The sequence below is a fragment of the Protomyctophum bolini genome (assembly GCF_963924005.1).
Source record: "Protomyctophum bolini genome assembly, chromosome: 21".
Classification (NCBI taxonomy): Eukaryota; Metazoa; Chordata; class Actinopteri; order Myctophiformes; family Myctophidae; genus Protomyctophum; species Protomyctophum bolini.
Genome location: NC_137882.1, coordinates 4,107,648 through 4,120,500, shown reverse-complemented (window position 1 = coordinate 4,120,500; position 12,853 = coordinate 4,107,648). Strand labels below are relative to the sequence as shown.

Genomic DNA, 12,853 nt, shown 5'->3' with positions numbered 1-12,853 from the left:
AACTCCTGTAAGTTATTAAAAAATATATATATATTTTAAATGCATGGCCAGGGACCACCTGCAATACCCCACCGGTTGAAAACCCATGGTTTAGACTTTAGAGCATAAACATGTTGAATCAAAATGTGAATGTATAGCATGGGAAGTTCTGATGTAGGGAAGTTCACGTATCCTTCGGTTTCTTTAATTCTCCCTCTATTCTTACAATGCAGACCTGAGTTACTTACCAATATTTGGACCGCCTTTCCCCCCCTCTATACCAAGTAGGGAGGGGACGGCATTAAAATGACATTGTGGCCCCGATACATGATGATGCAGAATATGGATGTGAAGGTGGATGTGGAATACATGATGGATGTGGATGTGGAATACATGATGATGCACAATATGGATGTGGAGGTGGATGTGGAATACATGATGGATGTGGATGTGGAATACATGATGATGCAGAATATGGATGTGGAGGTGGATGTGGAATACATGATGGATGTGGATGTGGAATACATGATGATGCAGAATATGGATGTGGAGAACATCCACATGGAACTTCAACCACAGCCTCCACATCTATGAATATTGGAGGCTGCGGTTGAAGTTGTCTGTCTCTCTGAGTCTGCCCTACATGATGTGCGCACAGCATCTGTGTGCATGCAGGGCTGCCATGTCTGCTTGTTATAAGCGACATTGGGCTTGTTCTGTATGAAGTTGCTTGTAAATGAAATGCTTTTCTTTCTTCTTTTTTTTGCCTCAAACCCTTTGAAGAAGCCCTCTAAATTTAATCAGGCAACGTATCCGACCATGACTTCTACTCCTGTGCTGTGTTCTGCCGCGGACGGTACTCTAGCTCAGTGGTTTCTCAAGTATCTCAACATTTTCCCGGCTGTGACCCCCTGCCAAAATAATCATAATTGAAATTGGGACCCCCAAAATAATCATATTTGAACCGTGGAGAGCCCCCACCCTGACAAGTACTTGAAATTGTAGGCAGTTCATTTTTACACAGTCCCACACAAATTATTTGAATATAGCAGATCTGTAAAATTGCCTCTTTCTTTGACAATTTGGCCAATGCTTCGCCAAGTCTTGTACTAAGTATAGCCTATAGTTTGTTGATTATACTTTTGACGCAGCAATGCTCTTTTTCTTTCTTTCTTTTATTTCCTTCTAGTTTTTGGAGGTCTTAAATTGTCAATTCACTGTCGTCTGTTTGTATACCCCTCCAAAATCATGTGGCGACCCACATGTTGAGAACCACTGCTCTACGTAGCTGTCTGGTGCTCCTACGAAGTGGCCGCGATTCCTGTCATGATTTAGGAGTCTGTAGTGCATGACGAATGAGTGGCTGCGCGCGCTCTCTCTCTCTCTCTCTGTCTCTCTGTCTCTCTCTCTCTGTCTCTGTCTCTGTCTCTGTCTCTCTGTCTCTCTCTCTCTGTCTCTCTCTCTCTCTCTCTCTCTGTCTCTCTCTCTCTCTCTCTCTCTCTCTCTCTCTCTCTCTCTCTCTCTCTCTCTCTCTCTCTCAGCACTGCAGATGCTATCATATGTCACTGTGCATGCTGCTGATGATGCCTGTCAGGGGGGCTAGGAGAGAAGGAGACATCCAAGAGAGAGTTGTTGGCACGTGTGTGTGTGTGTGTGTGTGTGTTCTCGGATGTTTCATATAAAGCAAAGGTTAAGGTTCTGTGATTTCTTCACCTGGTTGGCAGTACACAGCAGGTTGTGTTAATCGCAATACTTCATGGCACAATAATCGTGACATGTACAGTAACTTTCATGCCGTCCCTTCCCTAGATACAGTATATACTCCCTATAGTTTCCCTGGTGGTGGACAGCAACTTTACACCTGCGCCACGCCAAGTGACCCATATCACATTTCCAAGAAATGATCACACAAAGGCTTCAAATCATTACCAGTAATAATAATAATAAACTTTATTTGTATAGCACTTTTCATACATAAATGCAGCTCAAAGTGCTTCACAGGGCAGAACAAAATTGAATATAAGTACATAAAATAAATAAAAACTAATAAAAACAAATAAAAACACCACATGCAGCAAATCAGTCAGGACAGGGTAGGAACTTGCATATTAAAACTCAATTAAAAGCTGATGTTGTAGAAGTGGGTCTTGAGCTGAGCTTTAAAAATGTCTACAGAGGCTGCCTGACGAAGGTACAGTGTTGCCACGTCTGCATACCGTAAGTGACTTGGGCTTGTTTTCTTTCTGTAAAGTTGCTTGTAAATATTGGTAGTTGCGAGCTTGTAGATCTGCTATTTTCCGACTTACAGTATATAGGTTTAAAGTGCTCATGTTGTCTATTATTTATAGTCGCTTCTTCTCTGGTTGTCTTTGTAGACTTGGTTGCTTATACTTCTCTCGCCAAATCTGGCAACACTGTCTGAACGCAACAGCCAGTGGTACAGCCTGTCACGTTACAGACCTCTAATGAGGTCTGTAACCGGGTTTGACACCACATGTCAAATTGTCCAAACTCCCACAGGAAATCAGCAGGGTGTGTGTGGAGGAGCGAGGGGTTCTAGTGAGTATAGTTCTGGTCCATATCTCTAGTCTAATGCCATCATTAGAGCTACAGTATGTTACTCTTCTCTTCCTGCGCTCGCATGAAATGCAGACCAGCCTCTCGTCTGTAGCGAGAACATAAAGAACGTTTTTCGCTATACTCGCCAATACAAATGCGTCTTGTGTTATTAGAAAGCCTACTTTCCTTAGTGGACGGACGCGCACTGAGCCCCCCCCCCACCACACGTATAAAATGCACTTTTTGTACAGAAATATACTTTTATAGTTACTCCACTGCATCCTCTACCGATATTGCCTATAAATGGTAAATGGTGCATTTATATAGTGCCTTTATCCAAGGCGCTTTACATAGATTGTGCATTACATTCACCCATTCACACACCGATGGCAGCGGAAACCATGCAAGGCACCAACTAGCACATCGGGAGCAATTAGGGGTTCAGTGTCTTGCTCAAGGACACTTCGACAGTAACCTCTGGGGGAGCCCGGGTTCGAACTGGCAACCTTGCGGTTCCCATCCAGGCACTCTACCCCTGAGCCACCGCCGCCCGGCTATAGAGAAAACTTCATAGACAAGATTTTTCCTTCCAGTGGAGAAAAAAAAATCCCTTTCTGGCCAAAAAAGTGCATTTTATACATGTGGTGAGGGGCTCAGTATAGTACAGTATGTGATGTAATGTTACTGGCACACAATAAATGTCTGAAGAGAAACGGTTTTGAAAATAAATTACTGTCTGTAAATGAATGGCCTCGTGCCTGTGAGACACTGAACCCATTCTGACCTGAGATCAGATTCATACGAGGTTTCCACTGGACACACACACTGGGTCTGATGAACCCATTCTGACCTGAGATCAGATTCTAAAAAATGTCAGTCGCTCTTCGATTTTTCAAAAATAGCAGACCTACAAGCTCGTAGCGCGCCACTCGGTGGCGCGCTATGAGCTTGTAGATCTGCTATTTTTCAATAGATAAAGCATAACAAGATGCTAACACCAAAATGGGTTCCCGGTCAGAATAGGTTAAATTATGAGAAGTTCGGTGTTGATTTTGTCGACTATAAGAAGACCATGACAAAGAATGTTTGTCGAGTTTAAAAAGCAGGTGGCTTGCGCTGCACATCCAGTTCCTCATGGCTGGTGCTGGACAATGTTTATTGTGCTAAAACACCATTATAAATTAAGACAGTGTCTTAATTTATAATGGTGTTTTAAAACACAATAAACATTGTTGGAGCAAAGCCTGTATGTATGTATTGTATGCGCACCACTTCTTCACTGTAAAGAATGTTTGTCCACCACCTTTTTCCACTCACAAAAAACGAAATAATAAAAGCTACAGCCTTGCCTTTCTGTTGACGAGAAGTAGTAACGGCAAAACCAAGGCCTGCTTTTTACTGCAGGTGTTGAAAAGGAAATGGCCTTAAATTGGCCTCGGATGTGTGCGGATACATGGTGAATAAATTGTTGAAGATGAAAAGGCATACCTGTGGCTTTTAAAATGCTCTCAGCAGCTGGAGTTCTTGTTGATCGTGATTCTTGCTGGTTGGTTGGTGACTAAACGCCATTGCATTTGTTAACCCATTCTGACCTGAGATCAGATTCTAAAAAGTAAAAATGTCTGTTTGAAAATGACAGTTTTCTGAAAAAGCTATGTTTCTATGTCCGTCGTTCTTCGATTTTTCAAAAATAGCAGATCTATACAAGCTCGTAGCACGCCCGTGCTACGCCACCGAGCACCGGGCACCCTAATTTCACCGGGCACCGGTGAAATTAGGGTGCCTACTGTATGTCTCCATAGGGCATAAGAGATATTGTTTAGGTACAGCCTATGATGTTATATGGTTCAGCTGTCTCCTAATGGTACCATCGATACAGCATGGAATTGTGGACAAAATCAAACAAAATATTACAGTTTTGTGTCTGAGAGGCTGAGGCAAGTGGTGGTCCGTGGCTCAAATGCTGAATAAATGATGGGCCTTGATACGAAAAGGGTTGAAAACCCCTGACCTAAGCAGCATAACCATTAACCCATTCTGACCTGAGATCAGATTCATACCAGGTTTCCTCTGGACACACACACTGGTCTGATTATTACCACCTAGAATATATTGTCTCGACACCCATTTGCCTCAACGATTGCTGACTGATCCAGACTTCCACGAATCTCCAGCGAGTTTCACTGATCCTCGTTCAGATCTCTATTTCCTTTTCACCCACGCGTCTGTCTGGTGATACTCCCACTGACAGTCAATTTGCATAATTAGTTCAATTATAATTACGATGTCTGGGATGATGGGCGACATCCGCTCGCATATTTTAATTGTCACTTCGTCCCTAGTTGAGTTCTGTTTCCGACAGTATGGGCTAAATGCTCTGAGCGAGACGGCTCCATAATTACTGAAAGGTCAACAATAGTGTGTCAATCAGTGGCTGTGTGTTCCGTCTGTGTGTGTCTGGTCAGTTTAGTCTACTGAGAAGACTGATTACAACTGTAATTAACGGTAACATAATTATTAACGTATATGTGTGTGGCTCCATTTCCTGCAGTGGAGAGGCAGTGTTATGAGTCTAGACAAAGTAGACATTCTTCTTTCATCACTGACGCACGCGCGCGTGCACACACACACACACACACACACACACACACACACACACACACACACACACACACACACGGCTGATCTTGTGATTGTCTCTGCTGCAGCCTCTGGCTATAAGCTGCATGCTCTCCTCCTGCTGTTAGTTTAGAGAGAGAGAGAGAGAGAGACTGGGTGTTTTGCTTCAGTAGTTTCAGTTTGAGGAGGAAGACCTTTGGCAGCAATACACAAGAGTCTCTCACCTGTGCGCCAGTGGTTCTCCAATACATTATGTATTTGTCTGTGGACCACCGTGTGAAAATAGTTTGTGCCAGCCAGGGCCATTTGTTGTTGTTACAATGTTTCAAGGGGTAGTTAGTTCACCCCCAAATTGCCTTTTTCCCCCTAATTGTTATTTTAGTTTCTGTTGCGTTCCTAAGCCAATCAGTTGATGACCAGCAGTGGTTCCCTATGGAGACACAAAGGAGACTCTTTATTTTTTCTCCAAGATAGTTTTTGATTCTGATACTGCAGCATTACGACTAATTCTTCATTCCACTCAAGGACCCATAGGGAGGCCCCATGTTGAGAAGCACAACAACATCACCATTGACATTGAGTGATCCTGGGCTCTACACACCCCATATATGAGGGACATGGTGAGAGCAACGGACTTGAACTCATGCTTCCTTCATGCCCGAGTGTCCAAGTTGCTCCTTTTACACCTGACAGGGGGGGAGTTTCCCTGTTTGGACGTAGCACGTGGAAGGAACACGTTATTCCAACCAGTTCCTTTCCCCTCCATCAGGCGCCCCGGCTGGCCAGGGGGAGGCAGTTTAGAGACCAGGATTACGGCATGTTTCTTGTGAGGGTAGGGTACCTACCCTAGGGGACGCGGGGAGAACATGCAAACTCTACACAGTGATTCCCCTTTCTAAACCAGGGCCTACATTATATAATGAGAAAATGGGATCCAGCAGGAAAGCATCTGCAAAAATACGTACAGGTGAGAGGAGATGAAGTTTTGAGCTCCAAACTTTTATTTTATGAAGAGAGAGAACGTTTCATCCCCTTCGGGGTCTTCGACAGGAATGACTGACAAGGCCCAAAGGCGTCTTCATAAAATATAAGTTTGGAGCTCAAGACCGGTGTGCATGCTAACGTCATCTCTCCTCAGCTTTTTATTATTTATTCACAAGTCCGATAATAAATACATCTGACGGATGTTCCCGGCCAGACACTTCTGCCGATACACTCTCTCTGCCTTGTGGTCGTGACAAGGCCTTTCTCTTCGCAGAGGAGCAAGGCCTGGACGGACCAAGGCTATAGGCTGGCCCTCAATCTATGCTTGAAGTTATTGAGTTGTTATTCATCAGACACTAATGAAAGGATGTAGGCGTTTCACCGCTGTTACATCATGTCAAGTAGAATGCTCCCACAGGTGATGCTCGTCAGTGAAACGCCTCCTAATGAGCTTCCTCTCTGTGGGAAGAGAGAGATGGGGGGGGGGGGGGGGGTAAGCGTGCATGGCATTAGAGAGAGAGATTAGATACGTCGAGGTCTGATATAGTGTGTGCGTGCACGTGCGCCGTGTGCGTGCATGAAATGGTACATTGACAGAGCGAATGCAAGCAAGGGGCAATGAAGATAGTGGAAGCGTGGCAGAGCGCCACAGGGTTAACCCATTAAGACCTGACTTTTTGTTATAATTAATTATATGTAGTTAAAAATGTCTTATCTATACTAAAATATATGGCTGCTATTTTTGAAGGGCCAACAACCAATGTGCTATAGCTAAAATCTAAGAAGTTGCTTTCCCGGTCTTGATGGGTTAACCCATGCTGGGCGGGAACCCCTTTTGGTGTTTTAAGCATTATTTTATAATTTATAGCTATTGAAAAATAGCAGATCTACAAGCTCATAGCGCGGCACCGAGTGCCGTGCTACGAAAAATCGAAGAACGACTGACATTTTTCGAATCTGATCTCAGGTCAGAATGGGTTCATCAGACCAGTGTGTGTCCAGTGGAAACCTCGTATGAATCTGATCTCAGGTCAGAATGGGTTAAAGCCACCTGAGCGAGATGAGGATTCTGTGGGAACAAATGAGTCCAATAAAAGGCCGGTCCGGGCTTCTCTTCTCCTCCAGGGAGCCGTGGGTCTCATCTCACTGTTTGGCCGGTCAGTCTGCTCTCCTCTCTGGCTGTAAATGATGACTCGCGCTCCCCAGGGAGTGCATGGTGGGGGAAAAAAAGTATACTCACATTTGTTATACTTCGGTAAAAGTATAGGCGATACTGCAAAGTAAGAAATAATCTGTTAAAGTATAAGTAAAAGTCAGGAGGAAAGAATATAGAGTCCGCAACGCTGGTATATTAACGTTACTCGGCTGAGTCGGCTCCACTGGATTCTTAAGAGTGTTCAGTTTTGATCTTTGATCTTCAGGAAGAAAAAGTCAGGAATTCAAAATGGACAAAATTTTACCAAAATTATTGGCATAAAAATTTACTTGAGGTACTGAAAGTAGAGCGTGCTCATTGTGCATTATGCACATTGGGTAATGTATGTTCTATAATATTATAAAAAATCTACAAAGTAACTCCTAACTAAAGATGATTGTAGCGGAGTGAAAGTACAGTATTTGCCTTTGATATGTAGTATCTCTCCGTTTCCCCCCCCACCGTCCTGTTCCCCCTGCACCCCCCCCCTCCACCCCCCCCCATCCCCGCCATCATCATTTATTCAACCTCTACTGTCAAGAACTCCCGCTCTTCGTTATTTGTCTACGGTTTAGTTTTCATTATTTCCACCAGCTTTCAGTATTCTGGCGCGATGCGAGGACGAACAATCAGAGAGCTATAGTGAGTGTGTCGTCTTTTAGTTTTAACCCATTCAGACCGGGAACCCATTATGGTGTTCAGCATCATGTTATGCTTTAGCTATTGAAAAACAGCAGATCTACAAGCTCATAGCGCGCCACCGAGTGGCGCGCTACGAGCTTGTAGGTCTGCTATTTTTGAAAAATCGAAGAACGACAGACATTTTTATAGAATCTGATCTCAGGTCAGAATGGGTTCATCAGACCAGTGCCCAGAAGTGTGTATCCAGTGGAAACCTCGTATGAATCTGATCTCAGGTCAGAATGGGTTAAGAGTAGCCAATTATTTTTCACCCCCTTTTTCTCCCCAATGTAGTTGTTATACCACTGCATTCCTCCCACAATGTTCATTTAGTTGACTAAGATTGGGATATTTAGTCGACTTCTTGACTTCGTGACTAAAATAGGACTAAAACTATAGCACTCATTTGGGATGCAGTCGGTGATCCAGGCAGAGAGAGAGAGCCCCTTTGAATGGAAAGCTTTCAGCTCGGAGTCGACTTGCCACCCCGCCCCCTTACCAAGAATCACAAATGGACCTAAAGCTAAAACAACAAACACGAGATCACTCTTTTATGATACCAACAACAGGGAACATATGTATAGGCTTTGGTCTGCTTGATTGCCTCTATCTATTTGATTGCCTCCATGCTCAAAGAACATACTGTCAAAACCGTTTCACCCACATGGTGCCTCTTTTCTCTGCCACGGCTGGCTGCATCACAGCAAGGACACAAAATATCAAGCAAGACTATAACCGACTTGTGTCATGCATAAATTCATGTTGCACCATACATATATTATCTTCTTTTGTACGACCAGTATAGCCTTCTCGTCTTTATCATTACTGGCAACCAGCAGCAGCACCACAGCAGCCTGCAGCAGTGATTTAAGCCATTCTGACCTGAGATCAGATTCATACGAGGTTTCCACTGGACACACACTGGTCTGATGAACCCATTCTGACCTGAGATCAGATTCTAAAAATGTCAGTCCTTCTTCGATTTTTCAAAAATAGCAGACCTACAAGCTCGTAGCGCGCCACTCGGTGGCGCGCTACGAGCTTGTAGATCTGCTATTTTTCAATAGCTAAAGCATAACATAGTGCTAACACGAAAATGGGTTCCCGTTCAGAATGGGTTAAGCACCACGGAGAGCTCCCACTCCACTCTGCACTCATCATGACAGATCACTGCGCACGGCACAGTCAGACAGGAATGACAAACAGCCGAGACATTGACAACCACACATACGTACACGCCACTGGTGTACTTTTATCTGTACACCAGTACAAATATTGTATACTTTTACTTTTACTCCGCTACAATTATTTGAAAAGTTAAGTTACTATAGTTACCTTGGAGATTTATATTGGTATATTAAGCGATTGGATGGTTTGTCCCGATACCTTGTATCTGTAAGGCTCGTAGGGTAATCGTGTCGCATTCGGGTTCTTGGAAACGCCCCCCTGAGGTTAGGTTTAGGTATAGTTTTACTGAGGTTAGGGTTAGGTTAGGTTTAGGTATAGTTTTACTGAGGTTAGGGTTAGGTTTAGGTATAGTTTTACTGAGGTTAGGGTTAGGTTTAGGTATAGTTTTACTGAGGTTAGGGTTAGGGTTAGGTTTAGGTATAGTTTTACTGAGGTTAGGGTTAGGTTTAGGTATAGTTTTACTGAGGTTAGGGTTAGGTTTAGGGTTAGGTTTAGGTATAGTTTTACTGAGGTTAAGGTTAAGGTTAGGGTTAGGTGTAGGCTGTCAATCACAGCGACTGGCCAGTCACAGCGCACCATTTCTTCAAACGCGACACGGAACCCTGACCAGCATAGGGTGTTTTTCACCACGTATACTGTAGATGTTGTCAAGCTGCAGTCAGTCAAGCAAAGCTACAAAACCACATTGTCAAGATTGTGACGTGCTTTGATGTGTCTGGAGTTGTCCTCCATCACATCAAAGGAAGATGGTGATCCCCTTCCATTCTGTTCTTGTATTCTGAGAAGACATGGTTTTGAAATGAGAATCCTTCAGCCGTCAGAATATCCTGATGTGCTCAAGGGTACTTTATTTCTTGAGGTGTCAAGATTTTCTTTGTTTCCAGAGGATCTGTATACTTTACTTTATTCACCGGGGACATTTACTGCAATCTTTTTTTCTTTTCTTTTTCTTTCCACACCTTTTGTCACGCAATTTTACAACCCATTTTCCACCCATGCAGTGCAGCCAACTGCCTAAGCTGTAATCCTGGGCGCTACTCTCCCTCTGCATGGGGAGAGCCCCGAACTGAGCTCATGCTTCCTTCAATGCATGTGGAGTCAGTGATCAGGCTGCTTCTTATCACCGGACACTCAGGGGGGAGTTTCCCCAGTAGGACGTAGCGCAAGAAAACCTTTTATCCCACGATTTTGTAACCCATTTTTTACCACTGTGTCAATTATCTAATGTGATCCTGGGCTCTACACACCCTCCAAGTTGTGTCCAAGTTGCTCCTTTACACCTGACAGGGGGGGAGTTTCCCTGGTTGGACGTAGCGTGTGAAAGGAACACGGTATTCCAACCAGTTCCTTTCCCCTCCACCAGGCACCCCGGCTGGCCAGGGGGAGGCAGTTTAGAGACCAGGATTACTGCATGTTTTTGTGAGGGAACCTACCCTATAGGGGACACGGGGAGAACATGCAAACTCCACACAGAAAGGCCCTATCGCCAACCCCCTGCCTCGGGTATGAGCACTGATGACGCGGAGGAGGAAACACGCCACCGGCACCCACAGCGTGCAATACATTTTAAATAAGAAAATTATACTTTTACTCTGCTGCAGTTGGATATCTCGTTATACTTGCATAAATATGAATTTAATTAAGTCTCTGATCATCATCATCCTATTGAATTAGAATGTGAGAACAACTCATCAAGAGAAGTTGCCTGCGACCCTGCAAAATAATCATAATTTCACTATTTGAACTGTGGACAGACACCCTACCCTAAATAATCATATTTGAACTATAGGGACCCCCAACCGTGACAAGCACTTACAATTTATTGTAGGCATTACATTTTGTTTAATTTGTTTCCACATACAAAATGTTGTCAAAATATTATGACCATTACGGTGACTTATTAGTGCCTAATACTTCATTCATGCATTTTGATGTTATAGATTAGTCTCTCACGTTGCCATACTGTTGCCTCTCGTAATTTCCAAATGCTTCCATCATACAGTCTGGAGCCAGACGCGTAACTTAGATGTCAGTGGGCCCCGACGCAGGCTGATCAGCGAGTGCCTCCGACGACAGCAACCTGTTGGGGAGGTGAGGCACATGTGTGCCTATGCATAATATGGTATGGTGGCTGTGTGTGCTAGCAGTAGCCACCACCAGGAGGCTCCGCCCAAACTTTGTTCAACTCAACTGTCATTGCATCTCTGTATGTGTTTATAATTTTATTTTACAGACAGCACGGGCCCCCCTTGCCTCGGGGCCCCCGCGCAGTCGCGTTGTCTGCGTCCCGGTAGTTAATACGCCCCTGTCTGGAGCAACGGAAGTTCTATCATGAGTAAAATATATATATATATATATATATATAGCGGAAGTGAAGCCTCCTCCTCACTTCCGTTTCGTCTTTACAGTCGCGCACATTTATCCCAATTTACCAGTAAATAGAAAATCATCTAAGCTGCGTGTTGCTTAGCAGAAAAGGAAATAAATAAATAAGCTCTAAACATAATATTCTCGTGAACTGAAATGCCAGCTTCTTTGCTCGGTTTTCTGGAGGTGTAGTTACCAGACGCTATTTGTGGAATAGTTGTCTGACCCCAGTGGTAACAATTACTCTACTATAACTGAACTGACTACACAATCAAATGAAAGACTTGTTAATTAAGGCTTGTTAAACCTAGAGAGAGAGTGAGAGTGGGAGGGTGATTTTGACTTTACTGCACCACCTGGCAGAGAGCTGAGCTCCACTGAGCTCCCCTTAATAGTTAAAGCAAGTGCAGGCAGAATGCGGGTGTGTCTTAAATCATTACAGGTCTACTCCATCAAGCGTACCTGTCTGTCAAAAAGATTTTCATTCAGGTAGTCTGGGTTTTTATTCAGGCGAGACTTTTGATTATCTGAAATCGTCTGAATAAAAATCCAATCTTGTGCCATCTGGGTTTCTTCATTTCACGGTTTTGATTTATATCGTTGCTGTCGGGCCAAACCAATTATTTCTGTATTTTAACGTTTTTTTTTTGTGGGGTTTTTTTCTGTCCATAAATTAACGCCCTGCTTGATCATACCTACAGCATAAAAAGGTAAATGGTGCATTTATATAGAAGCCTTTTATCCACGGTGCTTTACAGAGATTATGCATTACATTCCCCCATTCACACACACACATTCATTCATCCACTGATGGCAGCGGAAACCATGCAAGCAGCCCATCAGGAGCAATTAGGGGTTCAGTGTCTTTCTCAAGGAGTGGTAATGCCTGATTTTACACTTGTTTCGTTTGCATCCTGACATTAGCCAGTCTACAAGCAGCACAACGTGTTGTGAGCTTGAAGATCCGGGCGACGCGTGCCGTGCACACACATTTGCATGCATGTCGACATTATCCGGCCATGATGCATTGAAGTAGCATTCCAGAGCATATGTCGGTAGTATAACACTGTAGAACTAGAACAGCTTAGGGCTTAGAGGCTATATGCTTAGTTACGGGGATGAATCTGCCAGAATTTCAGGTTTCACACCTATGGGTTTGGCTGTTGCTTCATGTCGAGGAACCAAGTGTGACCACATCAATTATTGAAGCGAACTCATCTGCTTAGACGTCGTGACACTCTGAGGGACACCGACTCATGAGCAAACAGCCCCGTCAGGGAA

General features: G+C 43.9%; 1 protein-coding gene across 1 annotated transcript in view; it reads left to right on the top strand.

Annotated features, from left to right (window-relative positions):
* Positions 1-12,853, top strand: part of LOC308336089 (RNA-binding Raly-like protein) — a gene marked incomplete at its 5' end in the record, with an annotated part of 110,271 nt that overhangs the window by 47,735 nt on the left and 49,683 nt on the right. The window lies entirely within an intron of this gene.